This window comes from Dromiciops gliroides, chromosome 3, assembly GCF_019393635.1.
Source record: "Dromiciops gliroides isolate mDroGli1 chromosome 3, mDroGli1.pri, whole genome shotgun sequence".
Taxonomy (NCBI): Eukaryota; Metazoa; Chordata; class Mammalia; order Microbiotheria; family Microbiotheriidae; genus Dromiciops; species Dromiciops gliroides.
Genome location: NC_057863.1, coordinates 596,327,793 through 596,349,581, shown reverse-complemented (window position 1 = coordinate 596,349,581; position 21,789 = coordinate 596,327,793). Strand labels below are relative to the sequence as shown.

General features: G+C 41.1%; 1 protein-coding gene and 1 non-coding gene across 4 annotated transcripts in view; one reads left to right on the top strand and one right to left on the bottom strand.

Annotated features, from left to right (window-relative positions):
* The window catches only part of ZBTB8A (zinc finger and BTB domain containing 8A), a 39,141-nt gene extending 21,436 nt beyond the window's left edge, over positions 1 to 17,705 (bottom strand). For all 3 annotated transcript variants that reach the window (XR_006355452.1, XM_043990537.1, XM_043990535.1), the window contains exon 1: positions 17,423 to 17,705. The gene's annotated coding sequence lies outside the window, so the exon portion shown is untranslated. The remainder of the gene's footprint in view (positions 1 to 17,422) is intronic.
* Positions 1,482 to 1,585, top strand: LOC122752144. The gene has a single exon (XR_006355941.1). It is a non-coding gene; the product is annotated as a U6 spliceosomal RNA (small nuclear RNA).
* Positions 17,706 to 21,789: the final 4,084 nt, after the last annotated feature.

Genomic DNA, 21,789 nt, shown 5'->3' with positions numbered 1-21,789 from the left:
TCAGGTCCTCCTGAATCCAAGGCTAGTGCTTTATCCACTGTGCCACCTAGCTGCCCCTCTTCACTAACTACTAATGTGCTTTAATAAATACTTAAAAGGCTAAACTCTTGCTAAAGCTTCTAATTTAAGGCAACCACTCATTAGATTTTAGATATCACAGCTAGAATTTTAGGCCCTTACACTACTAATATTTTTTTGTGGATCAAAGATCTATTCAGAAGTATGGGGGGGCGGCTAGGTGGCGCAGTGGATAAAGCACCGGCCCTGGAGTCAGGAGTACCTGAGTTCAAATCCGGCCTCAGACACTTAACACTTACTAGCTGTGTGACCCTGGGCAAGTCACTTAACCCCAATTGCCTCACAAAAAAACAAAACAAAAACAAAAACAGAAGTATGGGAGATATGGTTTGGGAGAGTGGGGGATTATATGCCTAACACCGTAGTTCAACAGGCACACTTCGGTGACATTTTAGTAACATAATTGCAAATTGTTTTCCAGAATGGCAGGACTAATTCATGGCTCCACCAACAATATATTAGCATTCCTGTCTTCTTATAGCCCTTCCAGCGTGGAGCATTTTTATCTTTTGTCACCCATGACAATTTTCTGAGTGTGAGATCAAACTTAGAAGTTCTTTTGATTTTTATTTCTCTTAATAGTGATTTAGAGCAGTCTTTCATATAGTTGTTAATAGTTTACGATTCTTCTCCCTTGGAGATTGGCTCTTGGTCTTAAACACCTTAGATATCAGACCCATTTCAGAAATAAAATTTGACGTATATATTTCTTCTAAACATTTAAATTCTTTAGTCTCTTGTGATCACCATTATTTGATTAAGAATTCTCCAACGGGCAACTAGGTAGCACAGTGGATAAAGCACCAGCCCTGGATTCAGGAAGATCTGAGTTCAAATCCAGCCTCAGATACTTGACACTTACTAGCTGTGTGACCCTGGGCAAAGTCACTTAACCCTCATTGCCCCCACAAAAAAATAAATAAATAAAAGAATTCTCCAACATGTTTGTGAAAGTTTTTGATCTGGTTCTCTACCAGTAGGTAGATGGCACATTTCTTTAATAGTTCTCTGGAATCCTAGTCATTATGCTGATAAAAGTTCAGCACCATAGTATTCCTTCATATTTATATACTATCATTTGTTCAGCCATTCCCCAATTGATGGGCACACTCTCCAAATCCCATTCTTTGCCACTTCAAAAACAGCTTTTGGGAGGTGACCATGGATTCTTTCTTTTTCCATTTTGCCCTCTGGTTTCTTATTAGAGGAGAGCTGGGCAGTTTGATTTAAAGATTTTTTAAAATATGCTATGTAGGCTCTTTTTTTGGTCATGGTGTTCAGATAGTTCATTGTTTTTTGGCTTAGTAAGGAGACAGGAATGGTTTTATTTTACTTGTTCTTTATTTTTCAGTTCCGAATTCTCTCCCTCCCACACATCTTTCCCACCAATTGAGAAGACATGAGTGCTCGCTTCAGCAGCACATATACTAAAATTGAAATACAGAGAAGATCAGCATGGCCCCTGCACAAGGATAACACGCAAATTCGTGAAGCATTCCATATTTTTAGTATTGCCTGACACCCTTGAGTGTATGGGGAAATAAAATTAACTTCTCATGAGAAAACATGAAAAATAAAACCTATTACAAATATGCATAGATATATAGAGAGAGATAATGTCCATTTTAGCCATAAAACCACCCCCCCAAAAAAATAAAAACAAAAAAACAAAAAAGAAGAAAATATGCTTCCAGTCTGCTCTTTGAGTCCATCAGTTCTCTATCTGAAGGTGGATAGCATGTTTCTTCATGAGTCCTTTGGATTTGAGGTTTGTCACTATGTTGAACAGAGTTGTTAAAGACTTTCAAAGTTGATTTTTTTTTTTTACGATATTGTCATTACTATATGAATTGTTCCTGTTATGTTCACTTCATTTTGGATCACTTCAAATACAAGTCTTCCCAGGTTTTTCTGTTTTTGTTTTTTTGGGGGGGTTTTTGGGTGGGGCAATGGGGATTAAGTGACTTTCCCAGGGTCACACAGCTAGTAAGTGTCAAGTGTCTGAGGCTGGATTTGAACTCAGGTACTCCTGAATCCAGGGCCAGTACTTTATCCACTGTGCCACCTATCGGCCCCCCCCCCCCCCGGCTTTTCTGAAACCATCTACTTAATCATTTCTTACAGCATAATTTTATTCCATCACATTCATATACCATAACTTGTTTAGCCATTCCCCAATTGATGGGCATCCCCTCAGTTTCCAATTCTTTGCCACCATAAAATGAGCTGCTATGAATATTTTTGTACAAATGGTCCTTTTTTCCTCTTTCTCTGATCTCTTTGTGGTATAGAACTAGCAGTAGTATGGTTCATTATATGGTTTAATAGCTTCTTTCCAGAATTGCATTCAGTTCAATGATTCTTAAATTTTAAAATTCTTTGATCTGCTTTTTAGTTCAGTTGTTTTTGCTATGAGATCTTACTTTTTTTTCACCCTTTTGATTGTTTGAATATTTCTTGTTCCATTGAGTCACTGGCTTCTAATTGGTCTATTCTGATTTACGTGGAGTTTATTCCTTGGGCAAGGTTTTGTGAGAAAATATTTACTAATAATGAATTTCTTGGGAGAAGATCAGTTTCAATCCTTTCTCCTCCCATTCCAGAAAAGTCCAGTTCTTCATCTCAGAGAAGTGATCAAAATTGGACATGTCTTCATTAGAATCATCTTCCCAATTACTGAAGTCCACACTAAGCCAATTGAGCTTTGCCCTTTCTTTTGTTAACCTTGGCCATGACTGTCCCAATTCTCCTTTCCCTAAACAACACAAGATTGATCTGTCTGTTCTTTTATGCTTGGAGTCATTTGGATCAATATACTGAAAAAGGTCAATTTCATTTAAATGTTTAAAATTATCACTTCCTCCAAGACAACTGAAAGTAAGTTTGGACTTTTCAAAATTTACATTAACATCTTTACTGTCTTCAACACAAAATTCATTAAAGACATAGTCCCTTTGATAATACCACTTTGCCGAAGCAGGCTGCATTGTGAATGGGGTAAGGGGGGCGGTCGAATGGGTGGGGTGGGTCTCTCAGGCAGCAGTGATGGCTCCGACTCCCCACAGGCAGGTGGCTCTGGCTGTGGTGCCTCCTCCTCCTCCGGTTGTGGCCTCTCCTCTCTCCTCTTGGTGCATGTTCTTCCTCTTAGGACAGTGTAGGTTTTACAGGTCTTCTGAACTCTCCTTGAGACCACGTGCTATATCTCTGAGAGATAGCATGGGTATTCTGGGACTTTTCTCCTGCTTCTGCTGCCATGAGGTCAATCTTTTACTGGTATATATGATATTTATTAATATAGAAATAGCAATCGATAATTTTAGAAAACACAGTTTAGCACAATAATTTAAAAGTTTTTACTTCTTATACAGAAGTATTCATTCCTTTTACAATTCTTTCTTCTATAGCACTCATTTCTTTTCCATTTTCCCCCTGTAGCATTCTCATTTCATTTATAAAAATTTTTTAAACTTAAAAAAAAAACACCCTTATTTCATCTCTTCAAAGAATGATACTTGAATCTGTGAGGCTTCAGTTGAGCCTAAGATGTGGTGGTTGGTTTTTTTTCTGATTTACAAGCAATGCTTTTAAATGTTTTAAAGTCGTTGTCTTCTGTTTGTGTCTTGAGCATTCCTGCCACCATAACAGCTCATTATCAAGTGCTTCTTTTTTTGTTTGTTCATTCTTCCAATCTAATTTCTGACTTCAGACTTCATGTTAAGGCTGGGTTTTGCTACACTTTTGGAGAAACAGTCTGGGCTGATCCTGTTGATGCTTTCTTGGGGTACTAAATGTTGTGTATTGGAGTATGTCAGGAACATGGTGGGGACCTGTAAGCTTTTAGTGCTCTCAAAGTGGTCTGATCCAGGGCAACATCTGATTGCTGTCCCCTTGGTCTGAGCTTTGCAAGTTCTTGACCTGCTTTTGCATCTGAAGAAGAGTGGAGTGCTGCTGGACTCTGTGCCTGCCTATCAGGCAGTTAGAAAGCCCTGTTTACTCAGTAGTAGAATTGTAGGCTTCCCTTTAGAATGGGATTCCTACCCTGGTTATTCCTTTGCAGGCTGGGCTAGATGTTAGAAGTAAGACCTGCTTTGTTCCTGAGGTCTGAGCCAGAGCACTGCTGCTAGCTTCTGAACTTTTACCTTTCCATAGGTCCCCTTTTCAGTCTACCCTATGACCCAGATATAGGCAGTGAGCAACTGCCAATTGGCACCTGTCTCTATTGCCATGCCCAGGTGTAGGTGTAGGGATACTTCACTATGGGTCTGAGACCTCCTCCTGCCCTTCAGCACAGCCTCTCCATGGGTGCTGGACTGTGTCCTTCACAGGCAACAAGTTCCTGGCTGGACCTCCACTCCAGTGTAAAAAAAATTATTATTCACTAACTAACCTGGAAAAATTATAATAATTGGATTTACATGAAAAATGATAGGTTTAGAGAAATTATAATTTGGCTGTAAGTCCTGCCGCAGTCGCCATTCAAATGTGAAAATATTTTTACTGAGTCTAATTTGGGGGGACTAAACTGTCTGGTGGACTGATCTTTCTGAGTGGAGGACTGATCTGGGGACTTTTGACTGTCTGGCTATCTGACTGTCTATCTGACTGCTAATAACTCAGCATGGGCCGTTTATAAAGTTCCACCATACTGCTCCACTCCCAAATTGATAAGCACAGGATTAAGAAGCCTCTTAACTAAATAATCAAAGCAGAGTTTATTTATGAGATACTATTGAAAATTAAGAATACAGGGAAATAAAATGTATAACCTGACTGCTTTCCTGTGGTCTCTTTCCACTGCATCTCTTTCCCACCTGCTGCACTTCGAACTTTTTTAATACAATAAGGGCCTTAGCCTCCACTTGCCTCAGGGCATGCTACACTTTCCCTGGTTTGTAATAAGGGCTGTAACCTTTTGAATACAATAAGGGCCTTAGCCGCGCCCTACCTCAGGGCACTCAGGTCCTTTATTCTAACTCCAAGCCCCTTTCACTTTGTAAATCCCCCTGCTTCTAACTTTCCTCTCCTTACTGCCAAGGCTGAACCCGTGTTTCTCTCTCACCTACCTTCTGTCTGCCCTTTGGCCTCTCTTTTCCCTGCTCCTAGTCCTTCGTTACTGTTCGTCCCCCGTCTCTAGTCTGCCGCGCTCCAACCTTTCTAATCTCATCAGCAGCCTCCAGTTCTTTGCTCAGTCCCTGGTCTCTCGTCTGCCCAAACCCCTTCTCAGCCTCTCTCCTCCGCCCCCCTAAGCTTGTCCACTGGCCTTTCCTCCTTGCTCCTAGTCCCGCGTTACTGTTCATCTCATCCCCCTGCTCAGTTCCCCTCTAATCTAACTCCCAGGTCTATATATACCTTTTCTTCTCTCCACTCAAATCTTGGGGCTTCCTGCACCCCCACAGACCAAGCTAATCTGCCAGTCAGGGCTGCGGCTGGGGGGCGGGGTGCTTAAGCCTCACGTGCCTCAGCACAGGCTACGCCAGAGCCCAGCATCTCTGAGATACCTCCACTCAGGGTGGAGGGAGCTGGGGGCTTTTTCCCCCCAGCTGTCTGACCTGGCATTTTGTACAGCCCACTGGGCTTTTGGGCTCAGCCCCTCCCACACAGAAGAGACCCCAAGGGCCTAAGGCTTTCTAATCTCAGCCTAAAGGTAGGGTCCCCAAATCAAAATAAATTTCCACACCAGTGTCCACAGACTCCCTGTTTATCTCCCTTTGCCAAATGGGACGGACAAGAGTCTTCATTAAGTTTTTTTATTTTTTGCATTTCCCAATCAGGATTTAGTTTGGTACATTTCTTGTCTTTTCTTTGTTGTAGTTGTTGTTGTTGTTTGCAAATTAATATTTTATTTTTACCCAATTACATGCAAAAAACCCTTTTAACGTGTTTTTTTTTTTAATTTGGACTTCCAAATTCTTTCCCTTCCCTCCTTTTTTCCCCTTGCTCAAATTCCTTGAGATGGCAAGGAATTTGATAAAGGTTATAAATGTGCAATCTTGCAAAACATTTCCATATTAGTCATGTTATGAAAGAAAACATAAACCAAAAAAAACCCTCACCTATGAATAAAATAAGTGAAATAAAATAAGAAAATGAAAATAGTGTGTTTTGATCTTCATTCAGACTCCATCAGTTCTTTCTTTCTCTAGAAGTGGATAGCATTTTTCATCATGAGTCCTTTGAAATTGTCTTGTATCACTGTATTGGTGAGAATAGCTAAGTTATCCGTAATTGATCATCTTACAATATTGCTGTTGCTGTGTGTGATGGACTCCTGGTTTTCTGCTTACTTCACTCAGCATCAGTTCATGTTAGTCTTTCCAGGTTTTTCTGAAATAATCCTGCTTGTCACTTCTTACAGCACAATAATGTTCCATTATAATCATATACCACAACTTGTCCAACCATTCCCCAATTGATTGGTATCCCTTCAATTTCCAATTCTTTGCCACCACAAAAAGAGCTGATTTGTATGGCACTGGATAAGTAAATCTGGTACAGTTTCTATATCTGTTAGGAGTAGTTCATGAAGAGATGCTCACTGTATTACTTCCTATCTCTCCACCATCTTGGCTCTACCCCTTGATTACTAAACTTCTTGAAAGTTGTCCACTCATTTTGAGACATGCCCAACGTACTGGTTTTGCTTAACTGTATTTGTTTGATATAAGGGAGAGTTATCAAGGACTGAAATCCTGTTTTCTCATGCTTGCTGTGTGACCTTAGACAAGTCACTTAACCCCCCCCCCCCTGGATCTCATGTTCCACAGCTGTAAAATGAAGGGACTAGAATTGTATTCTGATATTTATTCTGATATTCAGCTTTACATTGATGATCCTATGTTACTCCTTTGTAAAAAAAAAAAGAATGAAACAATTATTATCTATTGCTCTACTAATTAAAAGTTTAAATTTGGGTGGGGGGGAGGGGTCAGCTAGGTTGGTGCAGTGGATAAAGCACCGGCCCTGGATTCAGGAGGACCTGAGTTCAAAAATCCGTCCTCAGACACTTGACACTTACTAGCTGTGTGACACTGGGCAAGTCACATTTAACCCTCATTGCCCTGAAAAAAAATTAAAAATAAAATAAATGTTTATCAATGAGACATATCCAAAAGTTATTTTAAAAAAAGAAAAAGAAAAAAAGTTTAAATTTTTTTGCCTGTTATTTAAGGTCCTCCACCTATCTTTCTAATTATCTTTTATTGGACCTTTCTACACATTCGACACTCCAGCCAAACTATACTGTTTTTTCCTCCCTAACAGATGGTTCACTCTCATTCCTCAGTGCCTTTGCTTAAAGTGTTCTTTATGCCTTGAATGTGTGCCTTCCTTGTCCTTTTCACTTGTTCAATTCCTACTCTCCCTGCTTTTAAAGACAAATTCAAATGCCAATTCCTACACAAAATTTTGACTGAGCTCCTCAAATTGGTAATGTCTTCTTCTTGGCCCTCACATAACATTTTATATATCACATAATTTTATATATTATGATAACGTATAACAATCTATGTTGTTGTCTTATGCTAACAGATCGCAAGATCCTTGACAGCAGGGACCATTTCTTATGTAAACTTTGTATCTCTTTCAGTGCCTAGCAGAGTATCCTTCATAGATTAATAAACATTTGTTTTATTCTGTCGTTTTAATACCTCAGTTGAACTCATTTCTGAACTGCAGTAAAACATGGTGATCAGGTGTCCAAATTAAATCTGACACCAATATGGTGAGCATGACACTACCCCTCTCTGTCATCTCCACTCTATCACTTATCTTCAATCTTTCCTTGTCTACTGGCTCCTTCCTTACTTCCTACAAACATGCCCATATCTCCCCACCATCCTCACAAAAACTTCTCACTTGCTCTTTCTGTCCTCATTGTGTCTGTCTCATCTGACCTTTGTGGCTAAGCTCCTTAAAAAGGCCATCTGCATGAAGATGAGGAGTGATTGATGATGGGAACTGGTTGATGATGTTCAGGATCGATCAATGACAATAAGGACTGATGGGTGAGGAGTGATGATGATGACAAAACGTATGGTACTTACTTTGCTGGGCTATTGTGAAGAAAATTCTGTCAGGTATAAGGTACTATATAAATTTATCTATTACTGTTGTTATAATAATCAACCTCATGGGTTTATTGTAAGGAAATCTCTCTTTAAAGTACTATATAAATGTAGTTTACTATAAAAAAAATGAGCAGGATGCTATCAGAAAAACCTGGAAAGACCTACATGAGCTGATACAAAGTGAAATGTACTATGTACAAAATAACAGCAATATTATAAAATGATCTGCTGTGAATGACTTGGTTATTTTCAGCAATGCAGTGATCCAAGACAACTATGAAGGTCTTATGAAAAATGCAATCCATCTACAGAAAGAGAACTGATGGTATCTGAATACAGATTGAAGCATAATTTTTGTTAGTTCCTTTATCTGAAGTTTTGTTTTTGTCTGTTTTCTTTCACAACCTGGCTAATGTGGAAATGTTTTGCATAACTGCTCATGTATAGTTTATATTGAATTGCTTAAGTTCTGGGGGTGAGGGGGCGGAAGAGAATTTGGAACACAAAGTTTTAAAAAATTGTCAAAATTTGTATTTTACATGTAATTTGGGAAAATAAAATTCTAAATACTGAAATAAAAAAAAAAAGGCCATCTTTCCTCTCACACTCTTCTTAACCCTTTACAATCTGGCTTCTGACCTTATCATCCTGCTGAAACTGCTCTCTCTAGTTACCAATAATTTCTTAATTGCTAAATCTAAGGTCTTTTGTCATTCCTCATTCTCTTTGACCTCTCTGAAGTTTCTGACACTGTTAATCACTTTCTCCTTTTTGTCTTTCTAGGTTTTGGGGACACTACTGTGTCTTGGTTCTCTCTTTACATATCTGATCACTTAATCTCAGTCTTCTTTGCTGGATCCTCAACCATATAAGGCCTTCTAACCATAGATGTCCAAGAAGATTCTGTCTTAGGCCTTCTTTTCTTCTCCTTCTATACTACTTTGTGATCTCATTGGCTTCTATGGATTTAATTACCATCTCTATGCTGATGATTCTTAAATCTACCTATCCTGCCCCAATCTCTCTGCTGACCTCCAGTCTCATGTCTTCAATAGCCTTTCAGATACCTTGAAACAGATTTCCAGTAGATAATCTTAAATGCAACATGTTCCAAACTGAATTCATTATCTTCCCCCCTTTCCTCCCAACTTCCCTATTACTATAAAGGGCAACACAATACTTTCAGACCTCCAGACTTACAACCTAAGTTTCACCCTTTACTCCTTACTATCTCATTCCCCATATCCAACCTGTTACCAAGGCCTATTGATTTCAACTTGATGATCTCTCTCAAACATTCCCCCTCATTGCTCAATCCATTCAGCCACAAGAGTGATTTTCCTAAAGCACAAATCTAACCAACACACACACACACACACACACACACTCTCTCTCTCTCTCTCTCCCCCCTCCACTGGCTTCCTATTGCCTCCAGGATCAAATACAATATCATTTGTTTGTTGTTCAAAACCCTTCATAACCTGGTCTCCTCATACCTTTTCAGTATTTGCATTCTACTCCCCACCTCTGATCCAGTAACACTGGCCTCCTTGCTGTTAAAAAAAAAGGGCTGGGGCAGCTAGGTGGTGCAGTGGATAGAGCACCGGCCCTGGATTCAGGAGTACCTGAGTTCAAATCCGGCCTCAGACACTTAACACTTACTAGCTGTGTGACCCTGGGCAAGTCACTTAACCCCAATTGCCCTGCAAAAAAAAAAAAAAAGGGTTTTCTATGTCTTGGTTCCAGGCATTTTTTCTGGCTGACCCTCGTGCCCTTTTCTACTTGACTAGTGGCTTCCCTGGCTTCCTATAAGTCCTAACCGAAATCCCATTTTCTATAGGAAGTCTTTCCCAACTTCTCTTAATTCTAATGCTTTACTTTTTAAATTTTCTATTTATTCTGTATATAGCTTGTTTGTACATATTTGTTTACTTGTTCTCTCCCAAATTAGACTGTAAGCTCCTTGAGGGCAGAGACTGTCCTTTTGTACCCCTGTGTTTAGCATAATGCTAGGCACATAGTAGTTGCTTAACAGGCATTCATTCAAGGGGCAGCTAGGTGTTACAGTGGATAAAGCACTGGCCCTGAATTCAGGAGGACCTGAGTTCAAATCCAGCATCAGACACTTGACACTTACTAGCTGTGTGACCCTGGGCAAGTCACTTAACCCTCATTGCCCTGCAAAAACAAAACAAAACAGTCATTCATTCAATAAATATTTATTGACTAGAGAAAGAGACTCAAAGCTCCCATGCTGGTCAATAATGGAATCCAGCCATGAGTGGCCACTGTACTTCAGCTTGAGAAGACCTAGTCTCAAGAGGAAGTTAAGTGATCCTGGGGATAAAGCACTGGATTTGGAGTCTGGAAAACCTGAGTTCAAACCTAGCCTCAGACACTTACTAGCTAAGAGACCCTAGGCAACTAATTTAACTTTTGCTTACCTGTTTCCTCAATTGTAAAAGGGGATAATAAAAACACCTACCTCTCAGGGTTGTTGTGAGGATCAAATGAGAAGATATTTGTAAAGCACTTTGCACAGTGCCTCACACATAGTAGGTGTTTAATAAATGCTTGTTTCCTTCTTTTCCTTAAAAAAAAAAAAGGTCCAGGGGTAAGAAATCATGCAACTTCAACTATTAAATCCTGAAGGAAAAAAAATATCCTTTTGACCAGCAATTAACAAACCTAATAGGGTAATGTAGTGGGAAGAGTATTAAACTTGAGCCCAGGAGACCAGAGCCCTAAATCTCAAATCTTGTACTCACTAGGTCTATCAAGTCATATAATCTTCCTGGGCCTCAGTTTCTCCTTTGTGGAATGGAGACAATACTTGCACTACTTAAGTCACAGGATTGTGGGAAAAGCACTACCACTAATACTATAAATAATTATAACAGTAAGGAAAATAGTCAAGAAAAGCCTAAGCTTTTACACATAATATTGTATGACTGGTCAGTTGGCCAACCAGAAGAAAAATTAATTTGCTCTTTGGTCAGAGTTATAAAACCTAAGCTGAACTGATATCAAAAATTGAGAAATAATGGACTCAAAAAAGGGGAGAAATATTCAGACCAAATGGTGGTTGTGGTAAAGAACACAGCAGATGTTCTGAACAAAAGTAGTAAGAAAGGGCAGTCCAGAATACTGTTTGGCTGTAGGAAAAATACACTAAGAAAAGCTAGAAACAAGAATAGCTCTGCATTGAGTTTTCTATTTTGTTGGGGTGGGGGGAGGAATTGAGCTAGAGAGGAACATTCACTTAGCCATTAGCACACTAAATGTGGGATCTTTGATCAGCAGACATATTCATGGAGGAACTCAATCATATGAATTTGGACAGTCTCGTTATAAATCAAGATGGATACAAAAAGGAAGTTGTAACTAAACAGAAGAATTCTCTTGCTCTCCTTGAGGAGAAGAATAAAGGATTTGGCTGAGTTATGTTTTATTGCCTATCCCATTTCATAGGATATTGGGTTGTCTCATATTTCAATTCTCATAGTTATTTACAAAAAAGACCACCATGAAAAATGTGGCTTATGCAACAACTATGTTGCAGATGAAGAAAAGTTCTATGAAAAAACTTGTTAAGATGCTGCAAAGGGGGCAGTTAAGTGGCACGGTAGAGACAACACCAGCTCTGGAGTCAGGAGGACCTGAGTTCAAATATGGCCTCAGACACTTACTAGCTGTGGGACCTTGGTCAAAGTCAGTTAAACCCATACTGTTTCCCCCAACCCCCCTCAAGTGCTGCAAAGTAAATCAATGTGTATGTTGATATTTCATGCTAGTACAAAAGTGGGCAAAGAGGGAAATGTTTAAAAAATTAGAAAACAGGGGCGTCTAGGTGGCACAGTAGATAGAGCACCCGCCCTGGATTCAGGAGGACCTGAGTTCAAATCTGGCTCAGACACTTAACAATTACTAGCTGTGTGACCCTGGGCAAGTCACTTAACCCTCATTGTCCTGCCAAAAACAAAGATAAGAAGACTGGAAAGGGGTGGGGGAGTAAATGTTAATGCCAAACAGGATTTTGTATTTCATCTTGGAGATGATTAGGAAGCTCCAGGAGTTTATTGAGTAGGGGGTGACATAGTTGGACGGATACTTCTGGAAGATCACTTTGACTGCTGAGTGTAGAATGAATGGACTGAACTGGGAAGAGACTTGTGGACACTCACCAACAAGTTACCGGATGAGGTCCAAGCATGAGGAGGTGAGGGCCTGCACTAGGGTGGTAGCAGTATCAAGGAAAGAAGGGAGCGTTATCATGAAAATCAACAGGCCTTAGCCACAGGTTGGATATGGAAGGTAAGAGATAGTGAGAAGTTGAGGAGGACACAGAGGTTTTAAAGCTGGGAGATTAGGAGAATGATAATATGGAATAGCAATACTGAAATTTGGAAAGGGGTAGGGTTTTGGGGGAAAAGGTAATGAGTTTCATTTTGGACATGTTGACTTTAAGATATCTACAGGGCATCATGTTTGATATGCCTAACAGGCAAGCTGATGATGATGTAAGAGAGGCACAGGATGAGCATGGGTAGACTGCAAAACATTACAAATGAGGAATCACACAGGACCAAGGGGCATAAAGGATGACAGAGAAACATGACTGGGAATTTTTAAAAGTGTCATATACCAAGAATAGGGGTAAAGAATGGAATTCCATTGCTAACTATGCAATGTTAGAAGAACACAAGTATGTTGGATGCACCCTCAAAGGTGGAATTATGGAGGACTTGGACAACAGCAGCATAGCACAAGCAGGCAATGGTACAATGCATTCTGCATTTTAGAGGGAGTATCTATATTGATAACACAGGGGCAGCTAGGTGGCCCAGGATTCAGGAGGACCCAAGTTCAAATGTGACCTCAGACACATGACACTTACTAGCTGTGTGGCCCTGGGCAAGTCACTTAACCCCAATAGCCTCACCAAAAAAAAAAAAAAGAGAGAGTACTGGTGGGATAGATGGAGAAAAGTAGATTAAGTTTAGGGGCAAACACTGGCATATATCTTACTAGCCTATAAAAACACTAAAGATATCAATTAGAACAGCTCTGCAGGCTGGAGAATATCCATTAAGTACAAGATAAATGCAATTCACTTCAATATTATATTATATTATATTATATTATATTATATTATATTATATTATATTATATTATATTATATTATATTATATTATATTATATTATATTATATTATATTATATTATATTATATTATATTATATTATATTATATTATATTATATTATATTATATTATATTATATTATATTATATTATATTATATTATATTATATTATATTATATTATATTATTAAAAGACCTATTTATGGTAGATCTGCCAAGCAATGCCATAGACCACAGGGCCTTTCATTGCAACAGGTTGGCAAACAGACAATTCTTTGGCTTTTTTAATTAACTCATTTCTCAATATAGTCTATCCCCTGAACAGTTCTGTAATACCAATGAAATATCTATTGTAGTACTAGCTAAATTCTGCTTTAGCAGGTACTAACAAATCAAGCATCACTGTATTTAAACAGTATGACCGAGGTGGTGTTGACTATATTATTGGAATTACTAATTTTGTGGGTTCCTATAAAGGCTTTGTTGGTTGAAAATTTTAATCTTTCTAAAGCTTTAAAAGTGGTCCCCTATTTATCCCTTGTTCACAGAATGCTAAATGCTAAAGCATGAACAGAATTTTTAAATGGTTTCATCATATTTTGACACCTATAATGAAAGTTTTTTAGAATTAGACCTGGGGGCAGCTAGATGGCGCAGTGGATAGAGCACTGGCCCCAGAGTCAGGAGTACCTGAGTTCAAATCCAGTCTCAGACACTTAACACTTACTAGCTGTGTGACTCTGGGCAAGTCACTTAACCCCAGTTGCCTCACTAAAAAGAAAAAAAAGAATAAAAAAAAAAAAGAATTAGACCTGAGTCTAACAAACTTAGACAATTATAGAACTCACCCTGTCTGATATTTTTATCATTTTCTGATTTACACTGTTACCTCATTAATTCGCTATTTCGACTAGGGCATTACTCAGAATATTAAATATTATTACAGATTTCATTACAACTTAGTTGATTATGCAGGCTTTATATCGAACCTATAATTCCAAACATTAAAGCTAAAATTTTAAATATTATCTGTATCTGGAATTCTGTAATAATTCATACATTAATAAGGGTTCTAGAAAATTGTGGTCTAAAGTTATGTGACCTCAACTGGTTCTCTAGAGAGAAGACCTTTATTCTAGTCCCACCCCCACCTCCCCTGACTTAACAGTTTGAATGACCTTGGCCAAATCACTAATCCGCAGAATAAAGAATGGGTTTAAATTAGAAGGTCCTTTAGGTCCCTCCTAGATTTAGGATCCAAAGGAAAACCTTTGGAAAGGCCCTACAGTGATAACTCACTTATCCATGCATATTTTAGGGGAGTAGATTTTCTAGCCAATTAAGGTTAAAGCCCCAAGGGCTAAAATTTTTAAATTATTTTTGATGGATTTCTGAAATATATTATTGCACATTCCCTGTCTTATTTTATTGAACAAAATCTAATCTTTTTGCAAAGACGCAGGATCATTATTATGAACACTTATGGTGCTATGGTGACAAATGAGCATCAAATGTTTCATACCTCTGCTTTCTCGAACAAAAATTCCTCATAGCTTACATGCTGCCCTTCTGTGAAATCACCAAATTAAAAGAGTGAATGAGCTCTCTCACCAGATAATCTCCACTGTCAATATGTGTTTTTTGACTTGTCAGCAATATCCGAAAGATCCATTATTTCTGTATCATTAACTTCCTTGTCGGCATCAATCCCTATTTCACTTCTACTAAGTCACAGAATTACAGAATGTTATTACTGGAAGAAACCCCTCACCTTACAAGATGAGAAAACGAATGCCAGATCATCTGACTTTGTGTCCTGCCGTCTTTTGGCGATTAAGTATGAATTTGTTTTTTGAGAGGACCTACTTTTTCGGTCTTTTAATGGTTTTAGTCCATCCGATTCTTTGTGACCCCATTTTCTTCTTCATTGAAAAGAGATGGGGGGGGCAGCTAGGTGGCGCACCTAGATAGATAGATAGATAGAGCACCGGCCCTGGATTCAGGAGGACCTGAGTTCCAATTTGACCTCAGACACTTAACACTTAACTAGCTGTGTGACCCTGGGCAAGTCACTTAACCCCAATTGCTTCACACAAAAAGAAAGAAAGAAAAGAGATCAGCTTCAGGGGTGACTGAAACATTTTAAATTAAGATGAAGAAAAAAAAATCTCAACAATGTCATTGTTTCGATTTAGGCTGCTTAGTTAAGGTCCATCCCCTCAAAGGAACTCAGCAAGTTTTACTGCTAGGGGGGAGGGGGGAGGTTCTAGGTCAACTCCCACATTCCCTATACCACTACATTTGCCAAAAGTAACAGAACTTGTGGTCCTCAGAAATCACGGGCTCCGGTCACCCCATTGTAGCACATTTATAGTGTAGTTTTGCTGTAATTCTACCTGATATCTAGCGGTTCCCTTTTGGACTCCATTCAAGGGCAATGAAAGATCTTATGTGCTGCAGAGGGCAGAGAAGTATACTAGAAAGAACAGTGGCCTGGGAATGAGGTTTTAGTTTTGCTCTCTAGGGCTCTGCTACTTCATCTGGGGTATCATGAATCCTGAGGATAACGTGTTTACAAACTTTTTATGAGAATCTGGTCTTTTAAAGACTTCTATGTAAAACACTGGGATATTTGTGCTGTAGGGTTTGTTGGGTTTTTTTTTTTAAAGACCCCATTTAGTGGTGTTTAAATTGTACTCATTATTCTGATGTTTTTCTCCAAGTCACAGCCCCTGATTGTTTTTGCAAACATCTGTAAAAATAATACAGGATGAAAATAAAACTCTAATAGATTTGCTAAAGACAGGCTTTAACTAGATATCCTCCGTGTACTTGATTTGGTAATAATTAAGACAAATAAAATTAATCTAATATCAAGGACCTGGGTTCATTTCATCTAATGCATGTGACCTTGGGTGAGCCTCATCACCTCCCAGGGTGTCAGTTTCCTCATCTGAAAAATGAGGGGATTGGACTAGCTTGTCTCAGAGGTCCCTTCCAGCTCTAAATTTGTGTTCCAGTCCCCATAGAACTGTAGTAGGGCTGCGGTCAGGTCTCAGCGGGGCTTTCGCGCGGCGACTTCAGTGGGTTCTGGAGCTCCGCCGCGCATCACCTACCAGCTAGCGGTGGTGTGCTGGTAAATCTCTCCTCGCCGCAGCGCCCAGAGAGCCAGCAGGAGCTTCGCGGGGCCCTCGGAACTCTCTAGCGCTACCGAACCGGGCTCCGTCGGGCGCCGCCCCATTGGTCAGTCCCCACTGTCACTCAGCGGTGCAGCCAGTGCAGAGCAGACGCTCGCCGACCTTTCCGTATCTGGGGACGCCCGACGGTTCCAGACCCGCCCGGCACCCTCCACCGCACAGCTCTGGGAAGGGCGGCGACGCCAGCAGGCTTCTCAACTCTTCCCGCCTCTTCCCTACCCCCGCCTCCAGTGGTGGCAAGCCGGGACTGGGCGCGACGGGGCGGGGCAGGGCGAGACGGGCGCGGCGGCAGCTGTCAGGGCGGGCTGACTGGCGGGCGTGCGGGCAGGCGGGCACGAAGCGGGGCGCCCGCAGGGGCTGGGGAGGCCGGGAGCCAGCTATTGTCCGCGCGGCTGACCGCGGCTCTCCGCCCCGCCTGAGAGGGAGCCGAGCTGCGCCCTCAACCCCGACGATAGGGGAGGGGGCGCCCCTGGGGGCGCTGCGGGAGCCGCTCCGCTCCAGCGCCTCCCTACAGCCCCGCGACAGGGACTGAGCCTCTCGGCCACCTCGTCGCCAGAACATCGCCCTCGTCTCCAGCTCCCCTTCCTGGCTCTGTGGCCATTTCCAGCCCCTCGGAGTCGCCGCTGCTGCGCCCAGGGCTGCAAATGGCGCCCGCCCGTCCGCCCCTGTGCCCGGCTCCTCGCCGGCTCTGCCCCCCGGCAACGGGAGCGTCAAGGAGCAAAGGCTTCCCCCCCGCCCCGCAGCGCGGGCCCCGAGCAGAGCAGGGCTCCCACTGCCACGCTCCCGGGGCTGCCTTGAGCCGGGGTGCTCGTGCCGCCTCTTCGGTGGCAGCCCCCGCCGCCACCTCCCTCTCCCGCAATCTGTCGCTTCTGGGCCAGCGCAGGATGAAAAGCCCGACGCCCCACCCGCCTTCTGCCCGCTCCCAGCGCCGCCACTTACCGGGTACCGCGGGTTATGGACTGGGGGGAGTCCCGGCGGCTGAGCTGGGGTATTGCCCCTAGGAATCCCGTTTCCTGCCGCCCTTAAACTAGTAGCCCCAACGTGAGAGAAACAAAAGGTATTTGCTGACGTGGGCGTTGGACAGAAACGCCCGAGGGCCGGGGACACAATTAAAGGGGCAACGCACTGATTCCAGGCACCAACCAGTAGCTTCGCCCACTCCCACACCCCTCCCTACACCCTGATGCACCCTCCGCAGAAGCTGGGGGGCCCCGATTCCGGAGCAGTTGCCGGCAGAACCATTGTTTAATGGAGACTTTAATTTAAAATGCCCCTGTGCACAGCATGAGGCGCCTCCGGAGGGCAAAAGGGGCTGGGTTTCTAGGATATGGGGAGTTGGGTTTAGAAAAGAGGGAGGGACTTAGGCATACACAAGATTACTGTGCGCATACATTTGACATTACTATACTTAAGTTTATCTAAATCAAATACAAATGGTTTCCAACGAGTAGTTTTTTCCCCGCTATTGGAGCAAGCCCATAGTCTTGGGTAACCCTTTCCTAAACCTAGATAGAACAAATTTGAAGACTGTAGAGTGGAAGCGTTGAAATACAAGAACATAGTTATTCATTGTAATCATAGAAAAGGTAAAAAAAAAATTAAAGTAATAACTCCAAACATACACTTTTTTTGCATTTTAAAAAAGTAGGACAGTGTATATTTGTCTAAATTAGATAGTCCAGAGTCTTTTCCAACCCCAAGATTCTTTGATTGATATCTTTCCTCCCTTATGTGTCTGTCTATATAAGTTAGAAGAAGGAACATCTGGATGTGATTTGGCCAAAGTGAAAATTACTGAATTACTCATTTATTGCTAAAACAGACTCTGATGCCATAAGTGCCTGATGCAATCCCACCTTTCTAGAAGACCCCTCCTTAGCTATGTCTTTTCATAAATACTCCATAAAGGTTCTACCAGCCATGGGAGCCTTCACTAGATTCTTTTAACATCTTAGAGGAACCGACGTAATATTTAGCCTAACCATTTATGGTCTGTTCTTCCTAACAGAGACAATGGATTACCATTACCAAAATAGTGCCCTGTCTTAGCCATACTTAGCTAGCTCAGTCCTTGAACAGTAGACTGGCTTTTACTGAGACCATCCTTAAAATCTTTAAAACTTAGGAAAACTACCACAGTTTGTGCTCTATTAGTAAGTATAACCTTCAAAAAATCCCTTCTAATGGCACTGTAGGCAAAGAAATTGGACTTTTGTGCACACACTCTCTAGAAAATGATGAACTCTAGACCATTTTGCCTGCCTTAATTTCTGACAGTGTTGCATTTAAAGGAAAATATATGTGCTTGAGGACGCTGAGTTAAATTCTCAAAACACCCAGTGTGTGATACTCAGTGGACATAACTTAGGGAAAAGTTTTGGTCAGTGAACCTAGTGACATAGATTATTATTTGGCGATCTTGAGGGCTTCTTTTTGTAATTAACTGGTGGGAATTTGGAAGAACATTGACCTTTTTATTTGGATTACATTGACTGAATTAAAGCACCAGCCTTGGATTCAAATGTGACCTCAGACTCTTGACTTACTAGCTGTGTGACCCTGGGCAAGTCACTTAACCCTCATTGTCCTGCCCCCCCCCCCATATATATATGGAAACTTTATTGAAAAGCCATTAAGATATACTTCATAGGATCATAGATTTAGAGTTAGAAGGCCCCTTAAAGGACATTTCCTCCAACCCTCCCATTTTACAGATGAAGAAACTGAGACCCAGAGATAGTGGCTTGCTCAAGGTCACTCAGGTAGTAAGTAGCAGAAATGGGATTTATGCTTGACTTCTCCAACTCCATGTTGCTGTTGAGGGGCACCTCACCATCTTTCCAGTTACCTCCACTCTTCATTCTCCCCAACACCCAAACAATCTGTTGGAAAGTTCTCTTGATTCTACCTTTGTAACATCTTTCTTTTATGCTCCTTTCTCTCTTTTGACATTGACACCACCACCATATTGTAGTCTTGGCCCTCATCACCTTACATTTGGACTATTGCAAAAAATCTTCTTGTTAGTCTCCCTTTCTAGAGTCTTTCCCCACTCCAGTTCATTTTCCACTTGACTGTCAGATTGATATTCCTAAAGCCTGAGTTTAAAAGTCTGACCCTATCAGACTCCCCTCCTCAACCCCTACCTCCAATTCAATAAACTCCAGTACCTTCCCCTCTAAGATAAAATATAAAATCCTCTGTTGGGCATTCAAAACTTTTTATAATATGGCCCCTTTCCAGTTTTCTTATATTTTATATCATTCTCCCCTCCCCCTCCTCCCCCAATAGCCCATGTACCCTGAGATTCAGTAATACTGGCCTCTTTACTGTTCCTCAAACAAGACACTCTTGTTTCCTGACTGGGCATTTTGACTGATTGTCCCCCATACCCGGAATACTCTACTCTCCCTCCTCATCTTTACTTCCTGGCTTCCTTCAAGTCTCAGCTAAAATAGCACCTTCTAGAGGAAGCCTTTTCTGACCCTCTTTAATGCTAGTGCCTTCCTTCTGTTGATTATCCCGGGTTTAGTCTGTATAGATCTTATTTGGACTCTCCCCCATTAGACTGTGAGCTCCGTAAGAGCGGAAAACTTTTTTTGTCTTTCTTTGAATCTTCAGTACTTAGCACAGTGCCTGATAAGTAATAAGCACTTGAGAAAATTGTCATGGGGGAAAAATGGAGTTGTACCCCATTTTCCCCCATAACAAAATGGTTATTGAGTGATAACTTCGTATCAATTTCTTACTTCAGTTAACAAGTATTAAGTGTCTTATTATATGCAATACACTGGTCATATATAAAGTTGATCAAAGATCTGGTCCTTGCCCTCATGGAGTTCATGATATGAGATAGGGATGATTTATATAGTATATTATGTGTACATGATAATGATTTGGGGTATGCAAGGTGTAGAAGTTCAGTTCAGCCCCTCTTCCAGCACCAGGTCAACATAACACTGCCCTCTTTGACACTCTTCTCAGCCACAATGGAGAAGCAGAAGGAATGACTGAAGCCCTCTACCTTTGGTCCTTTCTGGCCAACAACAGACCCCCCCTTGGATACTATGAACTTTTATAATTCGTTACCCACTACTACCCTAAGGTTAACAATCTTCCATCATTTATTTCTCTCCCTGTCCCAATATTAATCAGTCACCAGCCTTATAAAAGAAAACTATCAAAAAATTTTAAAAAGAAGCAAACTATCCCCAACCCTCAATATTCTCTCATCTCCATCCTCCTTTATTCCACTCTACTGTTGTTCCATTCTAATCCTGCCATCCTTCCTCTGTGCCCTCTGAAATTCCCATTCCACAGTGAACAAACTTCTCTTTGTTCTGGATTTCTTTCTCTCACACTTCTCCCATATACTAGTCTTCACTGACACCTGGCTACCCCCTAACAGCCCCCACAATGACACTGCATCCTCTCTAGCATTAGTTGAACCTTTACTAAAACTCTAAAGAGGTGGAATGAATATTCTTCACTACCTACTGTCACTTCCAGATTCTCCCTTTATTGCCATTACTCAGCAATCTCTTTTCCTCATTTAAAATTTTCTACCCAATTCAGATCATGTTGGTTGTTATGATGTACCAGCCCTCCTGCCTCTTAAACCTATTCTTGTTTCTCATTAGAATCTTCAATCCTTTCACTCCTCAATACTTTCTTAGGATCCCTGTCCTGAATTCACTTTACACCCTATCTAGTCTCAACTTTAAAGTTACCCAGTTCTACTTTTTACTGTTCTATACTGACAAATTCCTTGTCCCTGGTCCTCTTGCCACTTAGTCCTGTATTGTACCCACCCATTCCCCTCCTCTACTCTTATTCACATAATGCTGAGTTGAGTTGCAGTAAATTATACAACCATGCATACTATGTATTTTACAAATGCACATTATCCAATTTCAACTGGACTCTCAGTAAAGAAAGGCAAACATTTTATTCTTCCCAATGATACTCTATATTACTCGTTAAGGAAGGCATTCCAAACCTTTTCTTTCCTAAGGGTTACCACACCTTACCCTCATCTCCCTCAGCAGAAGTCAGTTCTTTCTTGCCTCCCCATCTTCTCCAGAAGATTTCAACTTCTATCATCTCCCTTCTCTCTCCCAAATCTTCAAGCTCAGCCTATCTGTTAAATCATTCCCTACTGCCTTCAAACAAGCCAGAATCTCCCCTAGCCTTAAAAGGTCTCCATTAGATCTCACCATCCCCTCAAGCTATTATCATACATCTCTCCTTTGTTTCTCAGTGAAATTCCAGGAAAAAAAAAACTGTCTTACTTGTGGCTTCCACTT